Source organism: Schistocerca gregaria, chromosome 3 (assembly GCF_023897955.1).
Source record: "Schistocerca gregaria isolate iqSchGreg1 chromosome 3, iqSchGreg1.2, whole genome shotgun sequence".
NCBI lineage: Eukaryota > Metazoa > Arthropoda > Insecta > Orthoptera > Acrididae > Schistocerca > Schistocerca gregaria.
In genome coordinates this window covers 742,667,767-742,689,300 of record NC_064922.1, presented here as the reverse complement: position 1 = coordinate 742,689,300, position 21,534 = coordinate 742,667,767, and the positions used below count along the sequence as shown (strand labels likewise).

Genomic DNA, 21,534 nt, shown 5'->3' with positions numbered 1-21,534 from the left:
AAAGCGTTATGGCCCCCCCCCCCCCCCCCCCCCACCGCGGGGTTATCGACAGATGGGTTGCTGGTATATGACGCTGTAAGGAAGGTACACAAGCGGCACAGAGACGAATGGGGAATCATCCTAGAGACGACACGTAACGAAAATAGGGAAATCCAGAGACATTAGCGACTTCGATGTAGGACAGTTTGCCATTGCCAGCGCCAGGGAACAAGCAAGCGTCTCGGAACAGCGAAGCTAGTCGGCTGTACCGTGCTGCTGTAGTGAGCATCTGTGTAAAGTGGTTGAAGGACAGTGACACCACGAGTAGTCGACAATTTGTTGAGTAGTGAGTAGTCGACAGTTTGTTGAGCATGCACACGTAAGACAGGCAGTGGTCTACGGCAGATCGACGACAGAGTGCAAAGCTGGTTCAGGCTGTTAGGAGCATAGCGATCAGAGCACATTGCTGAACTGGTTCTGCGAGGACATGACCCTAACACATCTTCGAATTGATCGGACAACATTTTCAGTTACTGTGGCGGTGGGCACTGGTTCGCCGCGACTGGACTGTGTATCAGTGGAAAAGTGTCTCCTGGTCGGCTGAATCACGTTTCTTGATACACCAAATCGCTGGTCGTGTCCGGACAGGCCGTCATCCAGCCGAATTGTTGCTTGAAATATGCACCGCACCACAGAGTCATAACGGGGGGGGGGGGGGGGGGGGGGCAGTATTACGCTATGGGAGACATTCACTTGGGCTACCGTGGAACCACTGCATAACCTGTGCCTAGATATCTGGTACCACGTACACTATCTGATCGAAACTATCCAGACACCTATTACATGACATTAATTTGGGCGGCATCCACTCTTCGCCTTTATGGCGGCTCGAACTTCAGGACACTTTCAATGAGATACAGAATGTGTGCGTGGAGGAATATTAGCCCATTCTGCTTCAAGAGCCGAAATCAAAAAAGGTATTGTTGGGACCTGGAGTGAAACTTTCCATTAAGTTCGGGTCGGAACTCTTGGGAGGACAGTCTAGTATCCATGTTATTATCCATAAGCCATTGCCTCAAATATGCTGCTCTGTGAGGGTTCATTGACATGCTAATACAATAGATCATCGTCTTCGAACAGTTTCTCTACTCCAGGACGGGGCGTGAGTCGTGCTTGGGTAGCTCAGTTGGTAGAGCACTTGCCCGCGAAAGGCAAAGGTCCCGCGTTCGAGTCTTGGTCCGGCACACAGTTTTAATCTGCCACGAAGCTTCAGTTTCTCTACTACACACACTACATGAAGTTGTGAAATCAGTTCATATGCTTCCACATGTAGCGTCTTCTTAAGCGCTGTAAAGGGACCACATCCTAACCAGGAAAATCTCTCCATACAGTAATACCAAGTGCTCAGTACTTTGCTGTTGGCACAACGCATGATGACAGGTAATGTTCTGCAGGCATTCACGGAACCCAAGCAAAAAAATGGTTCAAATAGCTCTGAACAATATGGGACTTGACATCTGTGGTCATCAGTCCCCTAGAGCTTAGAACTACTTAAACCGAACTAACCTAAGGACATAATACACATCCATGCCCGAGGCAGGATTCGAACCTGCGACCGTAGCGGTCACGCGGTTCCAGACTGAAGCGCCTAGAACCGCACGGCCACACTGACCAGCGACGAACCCAAGCAATTTCATCGGATTACTGCAGTGTTCAGCGTGGTTCATCACTCCAAATCGCCAGTTTCAACTCATCTACTGTACTGAGGCGTCTTCTTCACACCACCTCATGCTTTACTTAGGACAGACTACAGAAATGTGCAGATTATAAGTAGCTCCAGACACACAGTCACTGTGCTAGCTGGACTGCTCGTAGCACTTTCTGATTCACGAGTTCCGCTGATTTTATCCTTTTTTTTCCAACTACTCTCCGCAATGGTTGGCTGTTCCTGTCGGTCAGTATATTAGGTCTGCGTGGTCTTGGTTTATTTGTGGCTGTTCCTCAGTTACCCTTTATCACAGCGACAACAGTCGACTTGGGTAGTTTTGGAAGGGTTGAAATTTCTCTCTTAGCCTTGTTATTCACGTTAAATCCAATGAGTAGTCCACGCTCAAAGTCATTGAGCTCTCCTGGTCCAACCACACTGCTGCCACTGCTTCTCTACTGACAACACTCCCCGTCTGCTTTTATACGGGGGGGGGGGGGGGGGGGGTCCGCTTCGCATGACACTAGTGGTTGATTCCACATTATTAGGGGCGTGCGGATACTTGAGATCAGAACGTTATGTTTTCTGCACAGTCGTAATGCACCAAGGAGTGGAGTGCGCCTGTCAGTATAGACCACCTGTTTGGCGTTCACACTTCGACCTCCTGCCAGGGGAAAACAAGCATTAATGGCTTGCTCTTGCCACACGAACGTGGAGGCGAGCGCCGCCACACGGCAGATCTAGTCTGGAGAGACTCCCTAGCACTCGCCCCAGTTGTGCAGCCGACTTTGCTAGCGATGGTTCACTGTCTACATACGCTCTCATTTGCAGAGACGACAGTTTAGCATAGCCTTCAGCCACGTCATTTGCTACGACTTAGCAAGGCGCCATATTCAGTTACTATAATTACTATCTTCAAGAATGTATTCTGAACAGATTATATTGTGAATCACGTACCGTCAACAGCGATGTTCATCATTAATGGATTAAAGTTAAGTATCAAACTAATTACGTCCGTTTTCTGAATTCTCATTCCTTGTCATGTTCCAGACCTCACGTCAGTATAGTTCTTCCCTCCTCACGCCAGCCTGTGTGAGCCTCCACTTGTAACACGGTGTTGGCTCTTCTGCTGACACAAAAACTTTATTCCAGTTAAATGTTCACATCCACACTCAAGTGCTGACCCAACGGTAAAGACCCCGAGCAACATGTGTATAGGCCCCTCAGCACTTGCGCTGTTTCAGCCACATTCCGACACACAAAGTAGTCCGTCCAAAATAACAAAGATTTCCACAACTTTCTCAATTCTCGCTTTCTAAATCTATTTTCTATGGCTAAATGCCGCTGTTCTTGAGCGAATATAACTACTGTATTTTAATTCCACGGAAAATTCTTGTAAGACATATGGCGAATGGATACACTACGTAAGCATAATGATTTCCTGCGAAAATAACCAATCTGTGGAAATAGTATCTTTCCATTATTCTGCCACTGACCGTCGATGTTATTGTAGTCATGTAGTGTCAGAGGGTACTAACCAACCCAAAAACATACGACATGTAATGGCTGTAATAATTATTAGTCTACAAATGACGCAAATACTGATGTAATTTTGTTCAGTCACCAATAGAAATATCTGCACTTGCGAGGTGCCGGGGCTAGCAGTGTATCTAACACTAAATTCTTCTAGAAATCTTCATATGGAAATGGTGCTCTAAGCCCCCGCCCTCTTTCCTAACTCCGACTTTTGCTGTTGCACATGGATTAAGAAGAAACGCGAACTGACTGTAATCGACCCTGCAAGTGGAGTAGAAAAGAGATTGCTACCTGCAATCGCTTAATTGGACAGAAATTAATTTGATAAAGGAAAGTTTCATTAACGTAGTGAGAAATAAAAGGTTTGCTCTACCGATCAACAGATTGGAAGTTCTGTCCAAAATAACAATGTGATTTCTTATGACTATACTGAAAATAATAAACAAAACACATGAAACATTTACAATACGTCAAATTGGATACTCAAATAAATGGTGTGAAGGTGAAGTTGTCCATAAACTAGATTGTGACAATTATGACCAAGTGGCATGTGGAGCCAATTCCTTGCAACTCAAATCTTAAGAGAAACACCCAGCCAACCCAACATTAATTGCTGCTACAGTAGTGAGAACTCAATGAACACCCAAGACAGAACAAAGTTAGAAAAGACGAACAGGCGCGCTCTGCTGAGATCTGATTTTCACCTAGCAAAATTCCCTAATCTGCCGGTGCTGCGGCCATACATTACCAAGCTGTCTTCTTAACTGCAAGGACACGATCTGGTGTACCGGAGGCGATGGCTGGATGCTTCATTGTCCCGTCGTGGTGATGATAATGTCGCGATTATAGCCCGAAACAAATTATCGTGGTCTGGTTGTTCCAGACTAAAGACTTCCTAGCAATACCAATGCGCCTCTGAGGGAGACGAAGAAGGCCCGCCACACAATCACTGACGGAACAGTGATTGATTTTAACAAGCAAAGTCACACAGTAACTCCGATATAGTCAACTTTAGCCAAAACTGCTCAACACGGACAACATAGGCCGCTTGTACGCAGAAACTCAATTGTCAACTGTACTCGGAATGTTACATTGAAGTTCAGCAACTTCTTCAAACAGTTACAATTAAATGAAAGTATGTTAGACAGCTAACGGAAGGCAGGCTGTCCAGAGCAGCGAGATCTCAGTCTTGTAACCTACTCCCACCGAAAGCGAGAGCCGACTCCCTCAAGAGCACTCGTACAAGCCGAACACAGAACATTCCCGCCCCCACGACAGTGGCCGTGATTAAACGTGCCAATCAGCAATTCGAAAACCGGCGGAAAATTCCACTACTTTGCCGAAGCACTACTGTTCCACCAATGGAGATAATTGGCGCCAATTTCTACGCCGATTTTGCTACGTCACGGAGCTATCCCCTGAGCAAGACAATGACAATTACGATTTTGCAGAAAACACGGGAATGTGCTCGCCGAAACCGCCGGGGAACACAAGTGATTCCCACGCCTCGCTGGTAGCTCGCCAGAAAGTGATTTCACTAAGTTTATGCGAAGTAACGGAATCTCTAGCCCCAGTCGCTCCTTCAGGCCCCTGTGGGCGTGTGGCCCCCGTTCTTATGACAATGTCGGCGTCTGGACAGCATCCACTCGACTCCCTCACACCCGTCCGCTTAACCCTTTCAAGATCAGCAGAGCCCGCCTGTCACCGGACCACCCAGGTGACGAGCAACGCTGCGTAGGAAGTCCACTTGTGAAGCGATAGCAACTTTTCACCGCATGCAATTAGAGAGGAAATTATATCTTCTGAGTGCACAATACTAGCCTTGTAATGACAATACTCGACCATACTTCTCCAAATCGAATTACTCAGAGTAAGATGTACAGGGTATTACAAAAAGGTACGGCCAAACTTTCAGGAAACATTCCTCACACACAAACAAAGAAAATATGTTATGTGGACATCTGTCCGGAAACGCTTACTTTCAATGTTACAGCTCATTTTGTTACTTCTCTTCAAATCACATTAGTCATGGAATGGAAACACACAGCAACAGAACGTACCAGTGTGACTTCAAACACTTTGTTACAGGAAATGTTCAAAATGTCCACCGTTAGCGAGGATACATGCATCCACCCTCCGTCGCATGGAATCCCTGATGCGCTGATGCACCCCTGCAGAATGGCGTATTGTATCACAGCCGTCCACAATACGAGCACGAAGAGTCTCTACATTTGGTACCTGGGTTGCGTAGAAAAGAGCTTTCAAATGCCCCTATAAATGAAAGTCAAGAGAGTTGAGGTCAGGAGAGCGTGGAGGCCATGGAATTGGTCCGCCTCTACCAATCCCTCGGTCACCGAATCTGTTGTTGAGAAGCGTACGAACACTTCGACTGAAATGTGCAGGAGCTCCATCGTGCATGATCCACATGTTGTGTCGTACTTGTAAAGGCACATGTTCTAGCAGCACAGGTAGAGTATCCCGTATGAAACCATGATAACGTGCTCCACTGAGCGTAGTTGGAAGAACATGGAGCCCAATCAAGAAATCACCAAAAATTACTGCCCAAATGTTCACAGAAAATCAGTGTTGATGACGTGATTGTACAATTGCGTGCGGATTCTCGTCAGCCCACACATGTTGATTGTGAACATTTACAATTTGATCACGTTGGAATGAAGCCTCATGCGTAAAGAGAACATTTGCACTGAAATGAGGATTGACACATTGTTGGATGAACCATTCGCAGAAGTGTACCCGTGGAGGCCAATCAGCTGGTGATAGTGCCCGCACACGCTGTACATGGTACGGAAACAACTGGTTCTTCCGTAGCACTCTCTATACAGTGATGTGGTCAACGTTACCTTGTACAGCAGCAACTTCTCTGACGCTGACATTAGGGTTATCGTCAACTGCACGACGAATTGCCTCGTCCATTGCAGGTGTCCTCGTCGTTCTAGGTCTTCCCCAGTCGCGAGTCATAGGCTGGAATGTTCCGTGCTCCCTAAGACGCCGATCAATTGCTTCGAACGTCTTCCTGTCGGGACACCTTCGTTCTGGAAATCTGTCTCGGTACAAACGTACCGCGCCACGGCTATTGGCCCGTGCTAATCCATACATCAAATGGGCATCTGCCAACTCCGCATTAGTAAACATTGCACTGACTGCAAAACCACGTTCTTGATGAATACTAACCTGTTGATGCTACGTACTGATGTGCTTGATGCTAGTACTGTAGAGCAATGAGTCGCATTTCAACACAAGCACCGAAGTCAACATCGCCTTCCTTCAATTGGGCCAACTGGCGGTAAAATGCGGCAGTACATACTGATGAAACTAAAATGAGCCCTAACATGGAAATTAAGCGTTTCCGGACACATGTCCACCTAACACCTTTTCTTTATTTATGTGTGAGGAATGTTTCCTGAAAGTTTGGACGGACCTTTGTTGTAACACCCTGTAAATATGAGAGGGGGCAAGTCACTGTGTGCATCGTAAAGGCGTGCCACCTGTCACACTTATACCCGTTACAGCCTGTACGTCTGTGTGGTGTGGAGAGGAAGATGTTGGAGGACAGCAATTTGACAGTGGCCACATGGTGGAGCCGGCACCTACACGCCGAGCGTGTCAGGCTACTAGAACGTGCAGTCAAGGACGAGACAGAGAAACTGGGTTCCGCGTTGGGAATGTAGAGCTTGCGACGCTAGAGGCAGAGGCGCCAGAGCAGCGACCCACAATGCAGGCGGCTGTGCGCGGCAGGTCGCGTGCGCAGGCTGGGCCGGCGTCGCGTGGCGTGACGCGAGGGCGGCCGGCGATACGGCGAGCATTAGCATACTGACGGCGGCCGGCCGGCGCGGGCCGAGCCGTAGGTCAGTGGCCAAACGAGTTCCCGCAACGGCCGGGCCTTGTAACACTGCTCCAAGGCCTCTCCAGCACTCTACCACAAGCGCGCATCTCCGCCACAAGGCGGGTGGCCGGCGAGCTAATCGAAATGCTGTACGCACAGGTCTCGGTCTCGCGGAAATTTTCATCTCGCAGTTACGCGCGGTGGAGAACAATAACTGTGTAGCTGAAGCTCCGCTATGGAACAAAAGAAGAAAAACTAAGGGGGTGGGGGGTAGGACGTCAAACGGGCCGACTTGGAGCAGGAGAGGCACCACAGGACATTTTATTTTCTACTGTCTATATTTTTACACATAAATTCATAAAACTTTGTCAGCATGGCCAGGAAGGATGCAGGATTCACACTCATAGCAGTGGAAGTGCAAAACATAACAAAATAATTTTTTTTCAAATATGAAATTTCATCATTTTTTCACTAGCCAATAGTAAGTGAAAAACTGATGAAATTTCACATGTAAAAAAAATTATTTTGTTATGTTTCTGAATTTCCGCTGCTACGACTGTGAATCCTGAATCCTTCCTGGTCATGCTGACAAAGGTTTACAAATTTACTTGTGAAAGTATAGACACTGGAAATTAAGATGTCCTGTGATGCCTCTCCTGCTCCAAGTCGGCCCGTTTGACGTCCTACTCCCCTTAAAAACCCTTTTAAAATCACACATGTTTCAAACCCACTGAAATGTATAAGATGATTTCTCTTAGCGCCTTATTCATTCCTAACGCCCATCCAGATAGACATGAACATCTGTGCTTCTGAATTTTTAATAGCTACGAAAATACTTTTTAGCATTTAAGAAGTTAAAACAAAAAACGTGATGCGTATGCAGTAGATACTTGTAGAGAGTTCGATGTACTGACTTGACAGAAAATCCTAAGAAATTTTGGTCTTATGTCAAGGCGGTAAGTGGATCAAAACAAAATGTCCAGACACTCTGTGGCCAAAATGATATCGAAACAGAGGATTACAGACTAAAGGCCGAAATACTAAATGTTTTTTTCCAAAGTTGTTTCACAGAAGAAGACTGCACTGTAGTTCCTTCTCTAGATTGTCGCACAGATGACAAAATGGTAGATCTCGAAATAGACGACAGAGGGATAGAGAAACAATTAAAATCGCTCAAAAGAGGAAAAGCCGCTGGACCTGATGGGATACCAGTTCGATTTTACACAGTGTACGCGAAGGAACTTGCCCCCCTTCTTGTAGCGGTGTACCGTAGGTCTCTAGAAGAGCGTAGCGTTCCAAAGGATTGGAAAAGGGCACAGGTCATCCTCGTTTTCAAGAAGGGACGTCGAACAGATGTGCAGAACTATAGACCTATATCTCTAACGTCGATCAGTTGTAGAATTTTGGAACACGTATTATGTTCGAGTATAATGACTTTTCTGGAGACTAGAAATCTACTCTGTAGGAATCAGCATGGGTTTCGAAAAAGACGGTCGTGTGAAACCCAGCTTGCGCTATTCGTCCTCGAGACTCAGAGGGCTATAGACACGGGTTCACAGGTAGATGCCGTGTTTCTTGACTTCCGCAAGGCGTTCGATGCGGTTCCCCACAGTCGTTTAATGAACAAAGTAAGAGCATATGGACTATCAGACCAATTGTGTGATTGGATTGAGGAGTTCCTAGATAACAGAACGCAGCATGACATTCTCAATGGAGAGAAGTCTTCCGAAGTGAGGGTGATTTCAGGTGTGCCGCAGGGGAGTGTCATAGGACCGTTTCTATTCACAATATACATAAATGACCTCGTGGACGTCATCGGAAGTTCACTGAGGCTTTTTGCAGATGATGCTGTGGTGTATCGAGAGGTTGTAACAATGGAAAATTTTACTGTAATGCAGGAGGATCTGCAGCGAATTGACGCATGGTGCAGGGAATGGCAATTGAATCTCAATGTAGACAAGTGTAACGTGCTGCGAATACATAGAAAGATAGATCCCTTATCATTTAGCTACAAAATAGCAGGTCCGCAACTGGAAGCAGTTAATTCCATAAATTATCTGGGAGTACGCATTAGGAGTGACTTAAAATGGAATGATCATATAAAGTTGATCGTCGGTAAAGCAGATGCCAGACTGAGATTCATTGGAAGAATCCTAAGGACGTGCAATCCGAAAACAAAGGAAGTAGGTTACAGTACGCTTGTTCGCCCACTGCTTGAATACTGCTCAGCAGTGTGGGATCCCTACCAAATAGTTTTGATAGAAGGAATAGAGAAGATCCAACGGAGAGCAGGGCGCTTCGTTACAGGATCATTTAGTAATCGCGAAAGCGTTACGATGATAGATAAACTCCAGTGGAAGACTCTGCAGGAGAGACGCTCAGTAGCTCGGTACGGGCTTTTGCTAAAGTTTCGAGAACATACCTTCATCGAAGAGTCAAGCAGTATATTGCTCCCTCCTACGTATATCTCGCCAAGATACTATGAGGATAAAATCAGAGAGATTAGAGCCCACACAGAAGCGTACCGACAATCCTTCTTTCCACGAACAATACGAGACTGGAATAGAAGGGAGAACCGATAGAGGTGCTCAGGGTAGGTGGCTTGCGGAGTATGGATGTAGATGTAGATGTAGATGTAGAAATCAACTATTCATGCATAAATTATGCACTGCATCGGTCCCACGTTTTTGGTGTTAAATTATCCAACTATTCCCACAGCTATTAAAAATTCACAAGTACAGATTTTCAGGACTATTTGTGTGATGTGGGAAACTGTTTGGAGCTAGGAAAATTAATTATTTTATATTTTTAGTCCGTTTTGAAAACGTGTTGTATAAAAAAAGTTTTTGTTTAAATAATTGTTTTCTGCTTTTCAGTCTTGTGTGTGTCAAATTTTTCAATCGATTTCGCCGCGCGGGATTAGCCGAGCGGTCTAAGGCGCTGCAGTCATGGATTATACGGCTGGTCCCGGCGGAGGTTCGAGTCCTCCCTCGGGCATGGTTGTGTGTGTTTGTCCTTAGGTTAATTTAGGTTAAGTAGTGTGTAAGCTTAGGGACTGATGACCTTTGCAGTTAAGTCCCGTAAGATTTCACACACACACACACTCAATCGATTTCAAACATTTTGATGTGATTCCAACAGAGGCATAGAGTAAATTTAATGTTTATTTCAGTTTCTTTTCACCTGAGACGACCAGTACATTGTTTCCTCCTACCATTATCCTCTCGAAAAGACCCCAAAGTTAAAAATTGCAGAGAATTGAGGTCACATGGGGACTTATTAGCAACCGTTCTTACCAAGCAACATTCGCAAGTGGAACAGGAAGAGAGAGAAATCACAGTGGTACACAAAGCAGAAGTATACACCGTACACCAAAGTGGGTTAATATTGCTTTTCATCGCGTTCTGAGAAATGTTGAAAGTTCCAAGTCTCAAACTCATCGGGAAATGACAGGTAGTTAGTTAGTTCGTTAGTTACTTTCATGTTCCATGGATCATTTGCACGATAAATGATAATAATGTGTAATGAGTCATTTCACACTCACGTTGCAAATTAATTTTTCAATTTGTAATTTGTAAATATGGCTACATATGTGTTGTTTTGTTATCTTATGAAAGCGAAAGCTAAATTACCGCAAAGAAAACAAGAAAATAAACTTCAAACAGCAGAGATGAGGTTCACAAGGAGGACGAAGGGCTGCACAAGAAGAGACATGATCTTAAAATGAAGATGTTAGAACAAAATTAAATATTTTCAGTATAAATGAAAAAAAATTCAAAATTATCGTGAAGTTGGAGGCGACACCTCGTGGAGCATGTCAAGTCACAGTATTCCCCAGAAGATCATTAACTACAAGCCGAATGGGAAAACAGATACTGGAAGACCTCGAAAACGATGAAAATGATTTTGTTTGTGAGTTTGGAATAGGCAGTAGCCTAATCCTTTAAAGGAAGATGGTGATGATGTGATGGCTACATGCAGAACATTTTTATGTTTTTTTTCGTGAAGAAACAGGTACTCGAAGTCATGTAATAGCACGAACTGGGCTCATCTTCACTCTCCTGGTAAGTGTACAATGTTTCCTAAAACACAATAATACCCTAAAACCAAATCATCCTTACAGAAAGTCAAATATGGTACCGTACTGTTGTCTCACAGGCTAAGCATTTCCAAGTTCTGTGACTCCTGTTAGCTATTTTGTCGTATTTAGTAGTTGTTACTTAGTAGTAACCAAAGTAGCCTCCGCCACATACCAGACAAAAAAGCAGATTCATATCGTATTGTCATCCAATTCTGAGCTGTGTTGAAAGTTTCAAGTCTGTAGCTCATCGGGAAATTAGTTTAAAATGAACTGCAAAATTTGTACTGAAAAGACAAAGAAGCGACCTAATAAAAGCGTGTTAAAAGAATAATATTCATGAGGAGACGAATATCGGTACTGTATATGTATAGACGAAATGAAATGTTGACTATCGCGTATTTCTTTGATTGAGCGACTGCAGACTAGTATGAAATGTGTGTGGGTGGCAGGAGGGGTTTTTGATAGTGAGACTGCGCCCTAATACCTTGAATTAAATTCAAAGCCGCTCAGCAGTTTGTTAGGTTGCTCTTGACGGTAGCCAATCCTTACATGGGGCGTTAATGTTATCCAAAATGAGATCTGAACTGCTACCAGGCTTCATCTTCTTCTCTTTCTATTCGTTATGAATATCGACAACAGTACAATATAGTTTACAGGGCCAATCACGCAACTGCGCGTCATAGTAAGCTACACTTACCAAGATACAACATTCCAACACTGCAAAGAAATTTGCTAGTGCATAGGAATAAAAAATACTTTCACAGTAATGGCCCTCTATCACCCTTATATATCTGCCCGACTACTATGCCGTACCATTTTACTTAATCTTTCTTATTTGTGCCCTGCTAAAACTGTAAAGTAATACTCGGAGCACGCAACGTTTAACTCGGAAGGCAGTAACTTAGTGTTTTTTTTTGTTTTTTTGTTTTTTTTTCCTCCGCGTTGTGTGACAGGTTTCATTTAAGCTGTCCGTTTGCCTCAGTACCCTGATCTTGATTGCATCAATACTAAGCGACTTGGTGTTGCCGCAGATGTTATGATAATATCTGTAAAACATGTTGCAGTCGTATAGTTCACAAAGCGTCATTACGTATATCTCTTGCACTAATACGCGAAGACTGTTTTATAGAACCGGTGTCACTTGTGTGACAGTAGGTACTTTCGAAGAGCAGTTTATTCACGTCTGCTGCCAAAGTACCAAGTCGTCGTGGCATATTACTAGTGCATGTTTCGATACATTCCTAAATACATTCCAGTATATTACTGGTGGGTCCGGCGAAGACTCAGTTTTCAGTACTCCAGCAAATCGTGTTTGACAGGGTAAGCGCTCACAATTCTCGATGCCGGTGTATACAGTTCGTTACGATTCTCTCAAACTATACACGTTGCTTAAAGCAATTACAATCATCATCTTGTTGTTCGCAAAGAATGGCAGTGCTTCGATTACGAAAAAATTGACACTCCCTCTGTGCGTATGTTATTTGTTATTCAGTCCAACAAACGAGAAAACTGTTCTGTATTTTCACGTTCTCAATCATGGTACGCTGCGCGGTCGATTACTCCAAATATGATAACACTTCGGCATTTTTTGTTCTCTATGTTTACTGAGATACGAGTGTTTACTTTGACACGTGTTTTGTATGATAAAACGGTAGGGATCCAGAATATGTTCCTTGTTTTATCGGCAAACATGCTTCTAGAGATAATAAGTTAATCTTGTGATATCCGTCCAAAACATAAAGAGCGACTTTTTCTGTTTCAGAATGTATCTTTCACTGTACCTTCGCTGTAATGAAACATCTTTAAGGGCCAAAAGGATAAAATTTCAAAAAATGTAATAGTATGAAATTCACCTTTCGCAGTCACAACTCTTACTAAAGAAGCAAATCGAAAGGCAAAGATCTGGGTTCGTGGGCCTGGTGCGAATGAAGGCTTTTATCTTTCAGAAAATTTCGTCTTATATTGTTTCCAGTAAGTAATTGTCAAAATACAGGAGTGGTAGGTTTCAATGCCGCGTTCTCAACAAGGTTCTCAGACGCGAAGCACTACGTGCAACACAAAGAGTTCATAATCATATTTACTAGCTATATGGTGCACTTGCGTACATATTGCATGAATTAGAGATGTCCACTGTCACATCGGGTACTGGCTTGAATGTCCTACAATCTCTTCTTACTTGCTTCTTTTACGTCCTCAATTGCTTCAACACCAAGGAAAGTCTTTTAGAGAACTTGTAACGTGACATGTTACAAGAGTTCGGCCATGCTTCGCAATGGGAATTGTACGTCCTAATCTCTTTCTCCCCCTCTCTCTGTCCATTCTTCCTCCCCCCTCTCTTTGACCGTCTCCTCTTTCTTCCTCCCTCCCCCCCTCTCTCCCAATCATCTTCTCTCCCCTCTCTATGTCAATTTACGCCCATCCTCTCTGTCCTTCTCCTCTCCCCCCTCCCCATCTTGAGTCTGGTTTACTGTTACTGCCAACGAAACCCTGATTGGGGACTGAACTCGCTTAAAGTGATTGAGTAAAACCGTTTGGATCATTGGTATACGGGCTATGAGCCAGACCTCTTCGGTGCCTGTGGCTGTGAGGGTAGAAGCTTCAATGACAGCATTTCACATAGATACAATCTGCCAATGAATAGGACTTAAAGTTTCGGACAATTGAGATTCCATAGTCGTATTCGAATCGTAAGGCATAAATACAACTTTCCTGTTGTGTGTTGAAATCGGCTGCGAGATAGAAAACAACACACAGTTGTGTATACAATTTTAGTTTAAATTTATACATAAGAAATATAAAAGGTGGTCAGAAACAGTCAGAAAGGCATGTAAAGTGTTGCAGGGCAGGTTGTGCTGAGAAGTAATCGTTGAGAAAAAAATTCGATACGTTGCGTCGTTCCCTATATAATTAGCATTGAAGTTGCCAGTCAGATCGCGAGCAAATTGAATCAGCCTGCCATAGCTGGTGTCGCCAGTTGTATTCTTCGTTTGATTTCCTCTCACCGAACAAACGTAGCTTTTGTTCACCTAGCTTAAATTTATCACCCTGTAAAGAGGTACATTTTTACTGGCAAAGAGCGTTTGAACAAGTGGTAACTCACGGACACACAGATGCCTGTGCACTACCGCAGTATATAGTGCCCGCACGATCCCATCGGGCAACGCCAATGCTAATCAAATCAGAAACGGCGGAACATAGAGTTTTTTTGTTAACAGTTATTTCTCAGCTCGTCCTACCCTCCCCCAAAACCATTAAAACCTTTTCAGGCTGTTTCTGACCACTGTCTGTTGTATATATGTGTATTTATATAACAAAAAATATATAGCCTATGTTCGTCCAAATTTTTATTACAATATCGTGTAAAAATTTGAAGTAAACATTTAGAAATATTTGCTAACAATGTTTCTCCGTTACCTATTTGAACGTTAAACAACGAACTTGTGTTTATATAATAGTGTAGATTACCAGGGCTGTTGGGTAGTTCAAAAGCCTGTAGTTTCTGAATGTGGATGTGGTCTGCTTTCTCGCGGGTCGTACTTCTCTAACGCTTCAGTTGCCTCCCATAGTGGGGATCTAAAATTGAGCCGACTAATGCCAAAATATCTTGAGGTAGGACAGAGTCGAACTTTATCTTGTCGACCCATAGGTCTGTACATCGCTCTTCTAACTTCAGAAAGTCCGTTGTGTACTCCTGAGATTATTCTCTTTGCTTCCTGTGGCTGAACATCCGCTCCAGCGGCGTGAGTATTGCAGTACATACGCTGATCACCCAGAACCTTACAGACATGAGCCCGTCCCGGCGACAGCAGCGTCACCTGGGGAGGAATCACTGCTTGTCAGGACACACGCACGCAGCATGTAGTACACGGGAAAATGTTGTTCAGAGTCCACCGGACCTGCTCGAGCAGCTGTTGATGACGTCGTTTTACGGACGCAGCATCTCTGGTGCTCATATGAACAAATCGTGTTGGTAGTAAAACCAACATTATGCCTTTCGCATTTGTTTGAACTTTTCTGCCCTCGTCCCGTTCCTAATCGATTTCTATGCGTCTCTCTTGCATGCACAGCGTTGATTTGCACCCTGTGATATAATTAGAAGTAATTTTTCTGCTTAAATCGGTTCCTTATTAACGCATTAGCAAATCTGCCAAGTTTTGCTGCCCTACGGTAATTGCTACCCACACTGGACCTTTGTCCGTAGCTGCACTGCAATTATAACAACACGGTGCATTAGTAAAACCGGTTGTTTCTTTTGAAAATCAAAAATTTGTAGCCTTTCGAGTAAGTTAAATCCACCCAAGTTTCTCTATTTAATGATTTAAAAGGTATAAAATTTTGAATTTTTCTGTATAAGTCGGCGTTCTTCTCAAATAATTAACGCAAACTACAGAAACCATTGGTCCAGTGTTTTAACGACTGCGCCATCTCGCTTGGTGCGTTACCCCGATGCTGGTTGATATACTGGCGCAACGTAGGGCCAGTTCCTTTACGACAGACATCATTCTGTTGCTTTTGGTCCTCGATTAGTTGTGTAGGAAGGTGTGGCAACGTTGCTGGCACGCCCTGCTCGCATGTTGTGTTTTCTATCGCGTATTGTGGTATTCGTTCTGCCGCGTACTCACGGCTGGGGGAGGGTGTCTGCGTAATTGGTATCTGAAGTGCGGATGATTGCCAATATGTTTGTTTTGTCCAGTAATTTAAAGTACCAGCCTCGCAAATTTTTTAAAATACGAATGAAAGGTTTCGCAGTTGTTCTTTTCTCAGTAAAATCATTTGGGTAGTTAACTTCTCATAGTTGGGATTCACAGTCATATAATATTTCTTAAAAGACATCATTGTCGCCGCTGAATGTATAAAATATTAATTGTTACTATTGCATTTTCGGCCTTATGGCCATTTTCAAGTAACAGTGCAAAGTTAGATTCTGTCAGAATATAAAACTATCTGACATGAGTACATTGTCGAAAAAATGGAGCCTTTTGACTGTGAGAGTCCCACAAGATCTGATGAGAACGACACTTATTACATCGTAATATGTTGTTAAATATATACTGAACTGTCGATGTTACCATCGTTTTTAAGTTCAATATATATTTTACAACAGTATATATATTTAACAGTATATATATTTAACAACATATTACGATGTAATAAGTGTCGTTCTTATCAGATCGTGTGGGACTCTCACAGTCAAAAGGCTCCAATTTTTTCGACAATGTACTCATGTGAGATAGTTTTATATTCTGACAGAATGTAACTTTGCAATGTTACTTGAAAATGGCCATAAGGCCGAAATTGCAATAGTAACAATAAATATTTTATACAGTCAACGGCAACTATGATGTCTTTTAAGAAATTTGGGTAATTACTGGGTCATGTTGTTGGAGGCTACCTTCTTCAAGCTCAGGAACACTGTCTGTAGCAATAATGTTGGTATTTCGACTTGCGCAACGACGCTGATACATACCAAACAGCATTTTATTTAAATATCTCTAGTTTTTGCGAGCTCTAGTCGCAGTCCAAACGGTCTGAGTCGTATCGTGCCTCAGTCAGTTTTACTCCCGAAATGCTTCGCACGAAAAGACACAATCTACAGAAGCAGGGCATTTTATAGTACCTTGGTGCTATTTACAGAGTCATTTCTCTACTAGTAGCGGCGGGACAAACGAGAGTCAAACCAGTCGGAACAGGTTGTCTGATATTTCATAGGAGTGCTGTGTTACAAACAAACACAAATACCGTGATACATTCTAAGGCCGAGATACACAAGACTGGCCGTTCGTGTGTTGCACCATTTTATACTGAATATTGGTCGATAACAATGCCACTGAAAAGCTTCTGCCTCTGCTTCAAAGAATAAGTCACACACTACTATGGTAGGACAAGTAACTTTTATTAAATGCTACATTTCACAATGATACAGATACATGACACTGTTTTTCAACATAGTAACCAAGTCTTTGTAAATAACTATCTGGTTCTGACGCCAGATTGACGAACAAGGGATTTGTATGCTGCCTCCCTCGTGGTTGAACTACACGTCCTGAGCATTATTTCAATGAATGCCATCTGCATTACCTGTAATGAGTTTTATGTGGTCGTTCCACGTTGAACCGATTCGTACGCATACTCCTAGATATTTAATGGCAGTGACTGCTTCTATTGACTGATACACAATCTTGTAATCAATCAATAATGAGTCTGTATGCCTATTTGTGCGTTATGGACACGAGTAAGATACATATGAACAAAATTTTTTCTTCACTGCGATATTTCGTGGAGATGTGTTGCTACGTGACTGTTCTCAACCGCTCGGAACGTCGCCCCTGACGCTGTTTATAAACATACGCTGAGTTACCATATGAGCGTTAGCTACGGGTAGAACGCCAGACTCGAATGGGTTTCAGCATTTCAGTTGAAAATAAAGAACCAGTAGCGACGCATTAGAGACGTCTGTGGAGCAGTAGAGTGAACATCCGTCGTGTCCCGAAGGGCAATTGCGACCAATAATCGGGTCCGCGTCATCACATTACGCGCAGAAGGTTGGATTAGAAGAAACTACAGAACATCGTGCATTCCATCAAATCCTTAGGAGATGACTGCATGATTTCCATTTCCAGCGACCACGGTGAGCACGCCTCAACAGCATGGACTCCTTTACAGATGAGCAAGAAATCGTGCAGAGTGGACGCCCCAAGACCTGGCTTTGGGTGTTGTTTAAGGACGAAATTCGGATCTGTATGCACCTTGGTAACAGCAGACAACCTATTTGGAGACAACCCGGTAATATCGAACGCCTCCACCATTGTGCCCAAAGGGTGCAATACGGTGGTCGGGGTGTGATGTTCTGGTGTGGCGTTACACGCGGCCGTCGCACCTCCGTGGCTGCCGAGAGCAAGTAAGCAGCTCTGCGGTACAGGGACGAGATTCTGCAACCAGTGGTGGGGCCGTATAAACAACATTTTGGGGGCAGTTTCTTCTTGATGGATGGTAAGTCGTTTGATCATCGTGCCATTCTCTTGAACACATTCCTTCAGTATGCTAGGATCACTAGAATGGAGTCGCCTGCCTATTGCCCAGATATGATTCCAATAGAACCTATGTGGGATCAGGTTGAAATGAGCTGTTTTTGGACAACAACAGCCATGTACGCTTCGCGACTAATGGAGAATCGCCACTGAAGACTGGGACAATTTGAACGTGGGTGGCTGGATGATACCATGGTATGTCACGACGGATTCAAGCCTGCTCCGAGCACGTACAGATGTCTCCCGCTATGAAGGAGACGATTTTGACGTTATGGATGTGTTCGCTCTTTTGATTTGGTGATGTGGACTCTGCAGATGAATATATACAAAAACCTCAGAGCCAACTTTTATTTTTTGTGCCATGAATTTCGAAATAAAGGGGTAATGCAAAACTTTTGTTGACGTTATTCTAACTGACTGTGTCACCGTTGACGCTATCACACAGAGAGCTAATTATGAGGGGAAGGCTGGCGCAGACTCGCTTTGCGAACAACACTTCCTACTAGAGCGACCAAGTCCCCCGTATGTTCAGGGATCTCCAGTATTATAGCAATTTTTTTAATCCTCTCGGCTCCCTGACTGACACCCTGTTTCTCCCAAAATTACGGCAGTGTCACTGTTATAAATATTAATCCCGCGAAGTATTTTCGAGCGTTCAAATTCTGTGAGCGACAGATTTCGAAAAGTTTTCGTATAATAAACGACGCTATTGTCGACATATAATCTTTCTTCTGTTCGTGATTCTACGGAGAGAAGACGGTTTGCCTGAAAGGAATGCCTCAAGTGGAAGAAGAATGACATGACCTACGCGTCCGGAGGGGCCGTGAGAGGGCAAATACGTGTTTTACGGTCAGTTACGGATGCGCTTGCTTCGTACCAGTCAGCAGCTGTGTTATGAGTAAGAGGTGGAAGTAACAAGGACTCGCGAAAGTGGATTATACAGACTTTCATGTTCAGGCACAGTCGTTACATTGTTTACTTCTGAATTGACTCTAACAACCGCACTGTGTGCTATGTAAGCACGACTTCAACATCGCTCACAAGGCTAATGCCAGCTGCAGCCAGTAACACTTTTTGCGTTTTGTCGTAAATATTGCTGCTTGACACATTACGCTCCTAGGTCAAGTGGGAAGTGCCTACAAAGGCCGAAAAAAATTGTTCAAATGGCTCTGACAAATGGGACTTAACGTCTGAGGTCATCACTCCCCTAGAACTTACAACTTCTTAAACCTAACTAACCTAAGGACATCACACACATCCTTGCCCGAGGCAGGATTCGAACCTGCGACGATAGCAGTCGCGCGGTTCCAGACTGAAGCGCCTAGAACCGCACAACGGCCAATAAATTAGTTAAGGTTGTTCTTGCATAGAACTTCGTAAGCTGAAAGATGTAGAAGTGAAGGCGTCCTAAAATTTATTCAAATATTTGGTAATGACAGCAATGACGTGAAAAATGTTGCTGGCGAGCAGACAATAGTTTTTCATACTGTCAAACATAACATCAGCTACTTAAGTATGAATTGTGGAAATAAATAACCGAACGATGTATTCCATGAGTCTAACTTGGCTAGGATGCCGGCTAAGGCAGAACTATTGTGTAAAATGTTTTGGTTACAAGTAGTGTTCAGAACTTTATCGATGTTTTGGAAGATCCAGCTAAATTAGGCAACTTTTTCACTATTTCAACTGATGCCCATGACCATAAAAAAACAACAAGAAAATGGTCCCTCTGGCTGTAAGATATTTTGATCGTTCCCTCTGGCTGTAAGGTATTTTGATCATGGAAAGGAAGAAAGACATACGTTTCTTTATTCCATCAGGCTTGTGAGACAGTTAACGCTATCACAGTCTGATGTAGTCTTAAATAATTTAGATATAAAGAACCTCACTGCGTATTGCGCAGATAACGAAAATGTACATCATAGTAAGCATATACTTCTGTGTCTAAAATGCTTCAAGAAGACCGCAAGTATTTACTTAAACCAAATGCTCGAATTGCATACTGCATAATGCAAGAAAATGTCCGTGTAATGCATTAGATGTAAATACTGAATATAGACTGAGAGAAAAAAAGGAGGACTTGTGCGACATAAACGAAAGTTGGTCGGCATGTTTCTACATCTGAAGGATGACGTCTATTCAGATACCGCACCAGCAGCATAGGAGTGGCGCTAGCACGGTCACTACGAGGATACAAATCAGGTTTGCTTTAAATACACGCTGTAACGGTCGTGAGTGCTAATTGCCTGGCGAGGAGATATTAGTCAAGAACGCCTGCAAGGAGACAAAGGCGCCATTAGCAACGCCTAACTGAGTTTAACAACTTTGTCTATACGGCTACGAGAAGTTGGATGTTCCTTCTGTGATATTACAGAAAGACTTGGCAGGAATGTAGTCACAGTATATGATTGCTAGCAGCTGTGCTCACGAGAATGTACGGTCGCAAGGGGACCGGGCTGCGAAAGCCACGTGGCACTACCGAAATGGAAGAGCATGGTGCCGGCCGGTGAGGCCGAGCGGTTCTAGACGCTTCAGTCTGGAACCACGCGACCGCTACGGTCGTAGGTTCGAATCCTGCCTCGGGCAGGTTCTAGGAGACTGATGACCTCAGATGTTAAGTCTCGTAGTGCTCAGAGCCATTTGAACCTTTTTATTTATTTATTTATTTTTTTTTTTTCCATCGTGTTCGGCGTGTGCCTTTGGCGCATCGTACGGCATTAGCAGCTGCAATCTGAGCAGTAGTTGGCACCACAGCGACACAACGAATTCGGTTACTTCAAGGACATCTCCGAGCCCGACAGCCTGTAGCGTACATTCCACAGACTCCACCGCCATTTGCTACTTCAGTCGTGTTAAGCGAGAGCTCATTGGAGGTCAGGGAGGAGTTCAGTCGTGTATCTCTGCTGAAAGCTGGTTCTGCCTCGGTGTCAGTGACGGCCGTGTGTTGGTTCGTAGGATGCCGGTTGAGGATCTGCAACCAACCTGTCTGTGTGCTAGACACACTGGATCTACACGTGGAGCTATGGTCTGGGGTGACCACTCTCTTGGTTATCCCACGACTCTGAGTGCACATTTGTTCGTCAGTCTGTTGATTCCACCTGTTGTGCTGCCATTCGCGAACAGCATTTCACGGTGTGTTTTCCAAAAGGATAACGGTAGTCCACATATCTCTGTGAACCAGCATGCCCTACAGAGAATCGACATGTTGCCCTGGCCTGCTCGATCATCAGATATGTCTCCAATCGAGCACATGTGAGGGTTCATCGGACGGCAGCTCCAGCATCGTCCTCAACCAGCGTTAAATGTCCTTGTATTGCCCAACCAGATTCAACAGTCGTGGGACTCCATCCCACAAACATGA

General features: G+C 44.0%; 1 protein-coding gene across 1 annotated transcript in view; it reads left to right on the top strand.

Moving 5' to 3' along the window:
* The window catches only part of LOC126353835 (ecdysone receptor), a 1,466,551-nt gene that overhangs the window by 39,496 nt on the left and 1,405,521 nt on the right, over positions 1–21,534 (top strand). The window lies entirely within an intron of this gene.